Genomic DNA, 12,559 nt, shown 5'->3' on the forward strand with positions numbered 1-12,559 from the left:
GAGGCCACCATAGAGTTGCTTAGTTATCTTAATCCCAATGTGAAGTACATATGAAGAATTACAGCAAAAAGAGATGTGTTAAAAGTTTTTGAAAATGAAAAAAGAAATTTGAAATCAAATGTAGTGTCACTTTCTAATAGAATATGTTTAACTTTTGACTTGTGGGCTTCTATGACGATTGATCATTATATGACCGTCATTGTGCATTAGATTGATGAGAATTGGGAATTGCATGCAAAGATTTTATGCTTCTCCTACGTGCCACCTCCATTCAGTGTTGCTATTTTATTAGAAAAATTATTGACTTTGTTAATAAAGTGGGGTATTGAGAAGAAAGTTTTCAGTATCACATTAGATAATGCATCATATAATAACAGTGTGGTTGATATTTGGAAAAGTACACATTCTATGAGATCTTCTTTGTTGTGTGATGGGTAGTTTTTTTATGTGCATTATGGTGTACATATTCTTAATCTCATTATACAAGAAGGTCTAAAGGTGATTGTGGATCATTACAAAATATTAAAGAATTGTCAAATATGTAAGAGCTACACAAGGGATGAGAGCAAAATTTATTTAGTGTACATCACACTCTTGCTTGAAGATGTGTAAAAAGGTATGTCAAGATGTGGCTACTAGATGGAACTCTACGTATCTAATGCTTGAAGGTGCTTTAGTTTTTGAACATGCATTTTCCCATTTGAAGTTAATTGATTGTAACTTTCTTACATGTCCATTACCTAAGGATTGGGTCAGAGTCAAGAAAATTGCATTCTTGTTACAACATTTCTATGATATTTATACTTTTTTTTCGGAGTTAAATATCCCACAGCAAATTTAGATTTCTATGGAGTATGGCAGATTTAGCTTCGTTTGATAAAGGCAAGGAATAGTGAGGATGTAGCTAGTAAATCTATGGCTATGGCAATATTAAAGAAGTTTGTAAAATATTGAAAGTATTACAGTGTCGTCTTATCTTTTGCTGCTATGTTGGATCCTCACTATAAGCTACATTTGTTAGAATTTTGCTATTTGAAGTTAGAGATGGATGATAATGTGAAATTTGTAGGGAGCATCCGAGAAAAGCTTTTTATGCTTTTTGATGAATATATGACCTCTACGTTGAAAAATGATCACTTTACATCTTCGATTAGTTGAGGTAGCATTTCAATTGAGGACATTGTCGAAAACATTTGGAACAATCTTGATAAGTATGAGGTATTTGAGAGTGAGCACTTTGGCTCCTAATCTACTAAGTCACAATTGGATTTGTATTTAGAGGAGAATAGGGTTGATAGAAAAAATTCCCATATCTCAATGTCCTTGGTTATTGGAAAGCTAATTCACATCAATACCTCGAGTTCTCTCTCATGGCATGTGAATATTAAGCATTTCTATCACTACTGTTGCCTCGAAGTCAACCTTTAGCATTGGATGACACATACTAAATAAATATCGTAGTTCCCTTTCACTTGAAATTGTAGAGGTTGAGCTGTGCATTAGAGATTGGTTATTTGGAGTTTCGCTTGAGGAAGATCTTGATGATGAGTCTCTTATTGTCGACTTCCAAGACTATTTGCATTAGCTACTTTCTTTTATCTATAAAGTTCATGATTAAATTATCTCATTTGTCTCCAGATTTAGAGTAGCATTGTTAAAATGGTTTTTGTCCTATTCTTGCAATGTTGTAAGCCCTTAATGATCAATATGTTGAGTTGATGTCTATAGAAATTATCCTAGATTCGTGATCAATGTGGTAAACCCAGTCATAACGACAATGTGCAGTGATTGTTGAGATTCTTGTAGTCTTCATTGAATGTAAAGGCATCTCGAAAAGCATTACTTTGGCATTCTTCAATTACAAGGCTATTTGTGGAGGCTTTCTCCTCAATTGAATTGATCTTGACTTGTAACGGTGTTAAAGTTTGTTGTCCCTTGTTCATCTCCATTTGCCAAACGATGAAATTCCATGAGTTATATACACATTCATCTCTAGTACAATCGATTAATGTTAATAGCTTGAGAAGAGCCACATATTCATCTCATAATTCAAACATATTCTAGTCTTAGTGTCGATTATCTTATTTGCTTTTGGCTAATTGAACTTGGAAATCGTGTTCGGAAAATGAGTCGAGTTCTTTGTTATCAAATTTTAGAGTCTCCTGATGCATTTGCTTTTGTTGCTCAAAGGAACATTCAATTCTAGATTTGATGAAGCTTGTGTAAATCCGACTTGCGAAAGACCATTTTCATTTTGGCCTTCACAAATGCTTCATTAGATAGTGTTCAAGCAGCTAATACTTAGTTTCACGTGACAGTTTTCAGTTACTCAATAGTATATTCACTTTAGATAAGAGAAGCATGCGCATGGTCTAATTCTTTATAAATATTTCAATTAATAGTTTTTATTTTAATTACTATTTTTTAATTTTTTTAATTTGAAATTATTATTATCCAATTAGTATATAGCTTAACATGGGTGTGGGTTTTCCTAGAATATTAATGGGTTTTAGCAATACAAATTGGGTCAAGTTGGGTTTGATATGGATTATTAGATTTACACTACATGAAAATGGGTCAAAACGGGTTAAATGGGTTAAATATGAGTTGACCCATTTTCGTTGATCTAAACCCAACCCAACCCACTGATTTAACGGATTTACTTGTAAGTGAAGTAGGCTTGGCAGCTTGTAAGTGAAGTAGTCTTAATAACTTGTAAGCAAAGGAGACTTGGGGGAAGGTTCTAGATAATCGAAACTTGGAAAGAAACTTAGTAATTGAAGAAGGGATGGCTTATAAAGGCACCATCCCCCATTTCCTCACACTACCTCCTCCTCCTCTCTCTCTCTCTCTCTCGGTCGCCCTTGCACCCATCACCTCACACCGTTGTCATCATCGCCATGAGTCGTGAGTTGACCCACTGTTTGTCTTCATTTTTGTCCCAGTTTTGTAAGTAGAATCCCTAAATGTGCTACGTTGTTGGGCTTGACTATGTTCTCATTCGTGCTTAGTTATATGCATGTTAATGGTTATTTGTATGGTTTGCTCATGTCATTGGATTTGCAAGTGAAATTCGGATCCTCTATGCTATGTTGGTTTGCTCGTCGTATGAATCAATAAATTTGTCTTTTAATGTGCTAGTTTTGATATGTTCTTGAATTGAAATTCGTGGGATTGAAGTTTTGAGTGGTTTCTTAAGTTTTGACTTTGATTTCAGTTTCGAAACTATTGGATCACTGTTTTTTGATTTTATAGAGCTTGTTGTCGTTTGAATTTGGTGAAACTTCATTTATAAAAGTTGTTCAAAACATTTTGGGATATGTCCAACACAAGTCTTAAAACTTACAAGGAAAGTGCAATTGAGTCTTAAAACTTACAAAAAGTGCAATCGAGTCTTAAAACTTGTCAAATTGGTTCAATTAAGTTCTAAAGTTAACATCGTCAGTTTACTAACGGAAAATGCTGACGTCATATTTTAAATAAATTTATATTTTTCACGTGGCTTTTTAAAATTATTTTTTATTCAAATTTTTTAAAAATTAGATTAAAAAACTAAAAATGAAAAACTAAAATTTATTTAAAAAACAAAACTGTTAAAAAATAAAGAAAATGTCACCGGCGGGCATTTACGCCACATAGCCGCCCCTCGCCGGAGGGGCTGGCGACGGTCGCTGGCCCTGGGCGAGGCCGGGCGAGGCCTCGCCGGCCCCAGGCGAGGCCCGACCACCCCCGCCGGGTCGGGCGAGGACGCCCGGATCCGGGCACGCCAGCCCTCACGGGGGCCGGCGACCCTCGCCGTCCCTACGGGAGGCCTCGCCGGCCCTCGCTGGGTCAGCGATGCTCGCCCAGATTTTGGCGTTTCGATTAAGCTCCGTCGCACTCCCGACGCCGTGCCTCGACGCTATCCAGATCTGAGTGAGTGGGTTCCGGAGGGCGGGGTTTCATCGCCGTCCACTTTGCACCGCACTACCGAGTTGTGCCGCCGTAGCCCCGACACCGTCCCTAGCAAACCAGCTGTGACCCTTTGCGGTGCTGGGCTACCACCGTTCTCCGACGTCCTACCGCTGACCCCGACGCCATCGCTGCACCGGACTACCGTCGTCGCCTAGCCGCCACCAACGACTCCACCGATCCAGGCGTCGGGGACGCCTGAGATCGGGCGAGCATCGCCGACCCTAGATCAGGCGTCCTCGCCCGACTGCGGGGGTGGCCGGCCCTCGCCCGGGGCTGGCGAGGCCTCGCCCGGCGAGGGCAGGCCACCCCGCTCGGGGCCGGCGACCGTCGCCGGCCACTCCGACGATGGGCGGCGGCGGAAGCACCACCGGTGCCTTTTATTTTTTTGCACAGTTTTGTTTTTTGAAATAAATTTATCTTTTTATTTTCTGTTTTTAAATCTAATTTAAACAAGAATAAAAATAATGTTAAAAGCCACGTGTATAATAAAAAATCATTTAAAATGCCACGTTAGCGCCACATCAGCATTTTCCGTTACTGAGTTTAACGGTGTTAACTTTAGGACTCAATTGAACCAATTTGACAAGTTTTAGGACTCGATTGCACTTTTTGTAAGTTTTAGGACTCAATTGCACTTGTAAGTTTTAGGACTTGTGTTGCACATATCCCAAACATTTTAATCTACGATACACTTTAATTTCAGATTTTTTTGAAAGGTGAAATGCTTGGTATGAAAGCCTAATTAATTACCATGTTAAAATTGTCCAATGTAGTAAAAATAATGACCTTATCGTCTTTTCAATTTTTTTTAAATTTTTTTTTTCCTTTCGAATTTGGATATACTTCCTCTATAAAAGTTATAAAGGACATTCATGTTTACAATATATAAATATTTCAAAGTGTTTTATAAAGATTTGGATTTTGAAATGGGTTTTTTTCTACAATCGTTGAATTTATCCAACGGAGAAATTTTGGATTGTCCTTGGTGATTTGCTGCTCTTTCCACAAAATGAATTAGGTTTGGCTTCCTTATAATTTTTTTTTATTAAAGTCTTCTTTACAACATATTAGATTTTTATAATTTTTTGAGTCCATTTGATAAGTTAATGATACTAATTTCAAAAATTGCTCGAAATTGTTTTGTTTTATTCAGTTTATTTTTGGAAATTCACGAATTTTTATTTGAGCCTCGATCATGTCATCGTACAGGCCTTGTTTGCATCGACTAAGATGAATGATAACGGATTGGCTTGTGCGATGCACAATGTGTGATCGCCTAATGAAAGATAGGAACTGTGGCCACATAAAGTGGCAACGGTGCCCCTACACCAATGGGATATTGTCGCCAATTGAGATGATGGTGATGCCTCGTTCATGAGAATGAGATATCTCCAAGCTAGCGGGATGCCCTCACGCCAATGGGATGTCTCATGAATGAGAATGAGATGTCCCCATGCCAACCGGATGCCTTGTCGGAAGGATGTGATGCCTCGTTCATTAGAATGGGATGCCCTGGTTGAGATAGGAAACTCTTGAAAGTATTGGAGGAACCGTTTGAGATGGTTAATGAACCTTTGTACATGTTGCTATGGTTGTTTGATGCGTTTATTTGATATATTGAGGTAGATTGTACATTGATGATAAGCAAGAATTGATTACATGCATATAGTTGAGGTATAGCACTAGACTAGCTATTGATTTGCCATCAATGTTTTTGCATGAGTAATGTTCACATGTTAAGTTCGACAATGAGACATCCTCCTATATGAGGATTAGTGATTTTACTTACTGAATTTTGGACCACCCTGTTATTTTTCTTTGGATTTGTAGGTATGAAAGTCTTCCCCTTTGAAGTTGCAACCTCACTAGAGGAGCTAGGGATTCCCTAGCCTATGTCTTTTTGAATGGTGTAAAATAGAAGAAAGAGAGCCCATAGAGAAAGGGCTTGTAAATGTACTATTATAAGATGAAATAATGTGTTTTGTGTGATGTATGTCCCAATTTTATAGCTGTTGTTTATTTGGAGAGTTTGTTTGTTCATGTTTTTGCATGTGCCTATTAATAAGATTAAAAAAAACAAAATCAGGATAGTGACAAGCCCGAGACATAGCAAAAATAACCCCAATCGCTAGTGATCTTAGAGACTATGAACACGGACACGTTCTATGAGCTTCCGTGTCATGTCGGACACCTCAACACGTGTCTGACATGTTTGGACATGCTCTAACACGTGGTTAACACGTGTTGAAAAATCCGACACGCGATCAACTCTTTTTGACACGCTCCGACATGCGTGTTTGAAATTGTGAGAGGCATTGTGGTTTTTGGGGTGGGTCTGCAAGTATGAAGGGAGAAAAAATTATTGAAGAATGAAATGGAGGGTGGAGGCAAGGGCAAGGGAGCGGAGGCGAGGCCACAACTGCAAGGAGGAGGGTCGTGATTGTGATACCGCAATGGAGGACCGGAAGCAAGGCCGCATCTATGAAGGAGGGAGGACTGGAGGTGAGGTGGCAAACGATTGCGATGAGGCGATCGAGGGAGAATAGAGATTAAGATTAAGAGAATCGGGCAAGGAGAATGAGGAGGTTGCGGAGGAGGGTTTTAGAAAGAAGAGTAGATAACAAAAATTAAAATAGGAATTATGATGTAGAGGGATGGGTGTGGGGGATGACTTCAATTTTCAAGGGAAATGATAGCTTGACAGTTGATGGGGGAAAAGAAACAAGGGAAAGAACCGATGGCGGAAGGAGGGGTTTGGTGGTGTTGTGGGGTTGCGGAGAGAGAAACAGGGGAGGGAAATAATTTTTGGGGACGGCGGTTTTTGTGTGTTGGGGAGGGAGGGGGAACGAGGGAGGAAATTGGGCGGCGAGGACTTTTTGGTTAGAAAAATAAAAAAGTAGGGCTAAAAAGTGATTTCAAAAATTAAAATACTAAATATTAAATAATGATAAATTTGATCATTATAGAAGATTATAGATTTATATAAATAAGTTTATTCTAATCTTTTGTTAATCATTAGTTTTATCGATAATTTTTATTAAAGTTAGAAACATGTTCCCAAATATGGGTACGCATTAACTATAAATATGTTTTTCGAATTTCTTATGAATAGATTTATCAATGTTATTAATGTAAGTTCATTATAAGCTCTTTTTTATTAATTACTTATTTGTGAATTCGAATCAAATTAATTAAAAATAAAAATATTTATTTAATATATAATGTGTTTCAACGTATCGAATTCTTTATTTTTGAAAAATGACGTATCGGCTTGTTATGTCGTGTTGTATCACGTGTCAATGCTATTTAGCCTGGAGATGGAGTTGGGGTTGTTACGCCAACACTCTCAACTCTATTCTTGAAACCAAGGTACTTGAAACTATCTGTAATGAGTGAGGCTGAAATGAGTATTGTATCAAATCTCAATAATTTGGCCATTCGTTCCCTTCCATGATCTCCATTCAGGGATATTGATGTGCGCTTGTTCACGTTCATGTATGGTTTCCAAGGAATTTGAAGAGTTTGCAATTATCGTATAGATTCCTGGTACGCACGCTGTTGATAATTTATTCTTGTATGGTTCACACTATAGTGCAAGTGGCCTGCATGCACTCCAGCAACTTTTGGTTGATCAGCCTAACATTCCCAAAGAGGAAGGTACGTATTCATGTTGGGTGTATGAACGACTGTCTTATATGGTGAGCCATCTTATGCTGATCCTCCCAGTGATCTGAAACACTACAGAGAAATTGAACTAATAAGCTATCTTATGCTGATCCTCCTAGTGATCTGAAACACTACAGAGAAATTGAACTGATGAGCTGCTATTGACAGTATTGAATCATGTCGGCATCAGTTGGCCACCATTTCTTAAATGATTGAGATTTCAATGTTCTTCAAGTTTCCATCGCTGTTTACGTATAAGATTTAGGAACCACAGCTCTCCCTTGACTGAGAAACTGAGTTTGTTAGTTTCTGTGTTAATGAGGCGTATGGGCTGACAATCGACCTAAAGAACTCGAGGTGTGATTGACGACAACGATAACGATAATGGTTTTTCCTGCTTCTAAATCTTCGTGCCTCATTGAGCTTGAAGTTCTGATTCAGTTAGCATTAGGATTATCGCTTACCTTTTTTGAATGGCTACTAGGATTTTCATGTGCCATTGCTTGTAGTTGGTCTATTTGTATATTGTTGTGTCGTCAACATGTCTAAACTTTCTGCTTATTACCATGCACCCAAGGCATCTGTTTTCTTTCTTTCCTTTTTTGCAGTGCACTTCATCTATGACCATATTTGCCGAAGAAATCTGCTGATGCCCAATATTATGCGGTCATGTGCTGTATATCCACAGTTTCGAGTGGTTTTCTTCGTGGAATGCTCTTCGAGATTCCAGGATAAAATGGTTTTTTTTTTTCCTGGATCTTCAAGAACTTCTGTTGAGTTTCTCCCTTCAACCCATTTGACTACCCGAAGGAGCACTTGGGTAACTCCTAATTTCTTGAAGCCTCCGATGAAAGCCAGCACGCGGAAGATGATGTTTCGGGGTTCAAGTTGTCAGAAAAGTAGAAAGCTTGGGATTTGGGAGAATTGTATATTGCTTTTCTATATTCCTTTCAATATGTAATTACAATCTATTTATAATACGTAGAGTCTAAAATAATAAAGGAATAAAAATATAGACAATATCCCAAAGATGTACATAAAATATTCCCTATAATCAAAGAGTCAATTAGGATCAATCGACATCGGCAACGGTATCTTCAACACTCCCCCTCAAGCTCGGCGGTCTATACACATCGAAGACACCTAGCTTGTTTAATAGATACAAATGTTGCCTCTGCCATAAAGCCTTGGTAAAAATGTCTGCAGGTTGCTCTGTTGTTCTTATCTCTTTTGTTCTAATCAACCCACTCTGGATCTTGTCTCGAATGAAGTGACAATCAACCTCTATATGCTTTGTCCTTTCATGAAATACTGGGTTCATTGCAAGCTTAATTGCAGCATCATTATCACAGAATAAGACAGTGGGCTCTCTTATCTGTACACCAAGGTCTTGAAGGAGGCCTCTTATCCAGACTATCTCACAGCTAGTCTTCGCCATTGCTCGGTATTCTGCCTCAGCGGATGATAAAGATACGATTGACTGTTTCTTTGTCTTCCATGAAATCAGAGAATCCCCTAATTTTATACAGAATCCTGTGACTGATCTTCTACTCATGGGACAAGTAGCGTAATCTGTGTCACAATATGCTGTCATCTCCAAATTGTTGTCTCGAGACAGTAATATTCCCAATCCAGGACACCCTTTTAAGTATTTTATGACTTTCAGTGCCGCATTCATGTGAGACTGTTTCGGAGCATGCATAAACTGGCTAAGAATCTAAACTGCATAAGAAATGTCTGGCCTGGTCATGGTCAAATAAATAAGCTTTCAAACAAGTCTTTGATAAGCTGAAGGATCTTTAAGCAAAGGATCCTTGTTTACAGGTGACAACCCTTTGTCATATTCAGCTGTCGTTAATCTGATATTCTAATCGATTGGAATAACAGCCGGCCTAGATCCTGACAAACCTACTTCTGACACAATTTCTAAGACAAATTTCCGTTGGCTAAGACAAATGCCTTTATTTGACCGTGCAATTTCTATCCCAAGAAAGTATTTGGGAGAACCCAAATCCTTAATATGAAATGTAGAATGTAAATACTCCTTGAATCTCTCAATGGCAGGCGCATCGTCAACGTATATAAGTAAATAGATTGACGACATACCTTGTTTCCATGTGAATAAAGCATAGTCATGCTTAGATTGCTGGAATTTTGCAGTTGTAAGTGCATTGGTGAACTTGGCATACCATTGACGAGAAGCCTGTTTGAGTCCATATAGGGATTTCGAAGACGGCACACACTCCCTCCCCCGTCTCGTGAAATCCCGGTGGAATATCCATATAAATCTCTTCTTCAAGATCTCCATGTAAAAAGCATTGTGAACGTCCATTTGATGAAGGGGCCGATCACGGATGGCAGCAATGGAAAGAAAAGACCGTACGGTGACTTCTTTGGCAACCGGAGAGAAAGTTTCCGTATAGTCAAAGCCTTCCTTCTGTGTGAATCCCTTCGCAACCAATCTGGCCTTGTAACGTTCAATGGATCCATCTGCTTTATATTTGATCTTGTATACCCATTTGCATCCTATGGGTCGACGATGGGGAGGTAGATGAACAATATCCCAAGTCTCATTTTCGATGAGAGCTTGTAACTCATCTTTCATAGCCTGTTGCCAACGAGGATCCTTGGCAGCCTCATCATAAGAGGAAGGTTCCTGCTGTGCAGAAATTCTACTAACACAACATCTATGTTCAAGAGAGATTAGCAAACCGACATAAGAGGAGATGGGGTATTGTGTACCACGCCTTTTTGACGATGAACAAACGTAATCCGCTGTCCATGTTGGTGGTCGGACTGTGCGTCTTGATCGCCGGAGATTAGTTGGTTCAGATGGAACATCAATTTGTGAGGCTGCAGAGATATCATCCCCCGGAATATTGGCTTGCAAAAAATCAGGTCCTTCAGGTGTACTTGATGAAGGAAGACTGGAAATTGCATTGTCCCCATCTAAGCTGATAGGTGCATCGATACTTGAGGATGCTATAGGAGATATCATTTGTGGAAGCATCATCATTGATCCTTGTGGAGGATCGTCTTCATGTAGAAAAGGACGAGAAGATGTCAGGGGATCTTCATGCTGATATGATGGTAGCCTATCTTTGAAAGGGAAGACATCTTCATGAAATGTGACATCTCTGTTGACAAAGAATCTGCCAGTAGATGGATCAAGAACCAAATATCCTTTTTGAAGGGTAGGATATCCCATAAATACACAAGAAAGGGCACAAGGACCAAATTTGCCCCGAGGGCCTGTGGTAGAGACATAGCATAAGCATCCAAAAACACGAAGATGACGAATGTCCGGACGTTTTCCAAACAATGACTCGAATGGAGTCTTTCCACTCAAAATTCGAGATGGCATTCTATTGATCGGGTATCTTCTTTGTGACCACACAGTCTCCCCAAAAAATTTCAGGAATTGAAGCTTGATACTTAAGAGCTCGAGTGACTTCTAACAAATGACGGTGTTTCCTTTCTACAATCCCATTTTGTTGAGGAGTATAAACACAGGAGCTTTCATGAAGAATGCCATGGGAAATGAACAATGAAGAACATTCATGATTAAAGAATTCTCGTGCATTGTCAGTACGAACTCGTTGTACGGATTTGTTAAACTGATTTTTGATCAGGACAATGAAATTTTTGAGATGTGAAAGAACTTGGGCTTTGGATTGCATAAGAAAAACCCAAGTTGCTCGAGTATTATCATCTACAATAGTAAGAAAGAAGCGTGACCCATCACGATGAGGGGTGTGATATGGGCTCCAAATGTCCATGTGCAATAGAGAGAAGGCTCTAGTAGCACGCGATGTACTTTGTGGAAAAGACATTCTAGATTGTTTAGCTAATTGGCATATAGGACACTTAGGATGAGGAAAAATGGCGCTGTGGCCTAAACGCTGATGAGATAAAAAAGTATTTTTATTATGATTGGCATTACATAAGATGCTCTTATTGAATGAAAAATTCTTTGGGAATGCCGTCCAGAAATAAAGTCCCTCGAAATTCCTACCCGAGCCCATCAGTGTCCCAGTCAAAGGGGCCTGGAAGAGACAAGTGTCGAATGAAAATGACCCGACGAAATTGTCTTGACAAATCTTGGATACGAAAATGAGATTGAACTGAAAATTTGGAATGAAGAGGACATTTTTAGTGTGATGGTAGAGCTCAATTTAACATCCCCAATTTTACTACTAAAATATCACTACCATTCAGGAGGCGAACGGAATTGTGATTTGAGGATTTTTCTAATTTAGAGAAGAACCGTTCATCACAGACTATATGGTCACTAGCACCTGAATCAATAATCCATGCGTTGCTCGAAATATTGCAGTTCAAACAATGAGAAATACCTGCATAGCTAGGCATTTTTTCTTGAATGCCCATCTGGCTTAAAGTCCTCATGATTTGTTGGAGTTGGTCATTGCTGATGGGCTGATTCACCTTAGCATTTGCTGCTATAGAATTTCCAATAGAAAATTCTCGTTCCTTCTTCTCTCCTGGTCTTCCATGCAATTTCCAACAATTTTCTTTGGTATGATAAGGTTTTTTGCAATAATCACAAAATTTACCTTTCCATTTGTTTGAACTATTTCTGGTCGAAGACATGGCCAAGTTTGGGCCGTTGGATCGCTTTAAAACGGACGCTGATGGTCCGTCCGATCGTGGTCTTTGCAAGGACGAAATTTGAGCCGTCCGATCGCGCAAAAAGAACCTCCACCGTCGGATCCGAAGATTGGATTTCGGCCATTCAATCCGCGCGAGCTACCTCCACCGTCGGATCCGAAGATTGGATCTCGGCCATTCAATCCGCGCGAGTTGCCCGAGCCGTCCGATCTCCCGAAATGATCCTAGCCGCCCATTTGAGATATATAAAAGGCCTCATCTTCTTCCTCCCGAAACCCTAGCGTCCCTGCCCTTTTTGAAAAACCTCCAT

Source organism: Eucalyptus grandis, chromosome 6 (genome assembly GCF_016545825.1).
Source record: "Eucalyptus grandis isolate ANBG69807.140 chromosome 6, ASM1654582v1, whole genome shotgun sequence".
In the NCBI taxonomy this organism is placed as follows: domain Eukaryota; kingdom Viridiplantae; phylum Streptophyta; class Magnoliopsida; order Myrtales; family Myrtaceae; genus Eucalyptus; species Eucalyptus grandis.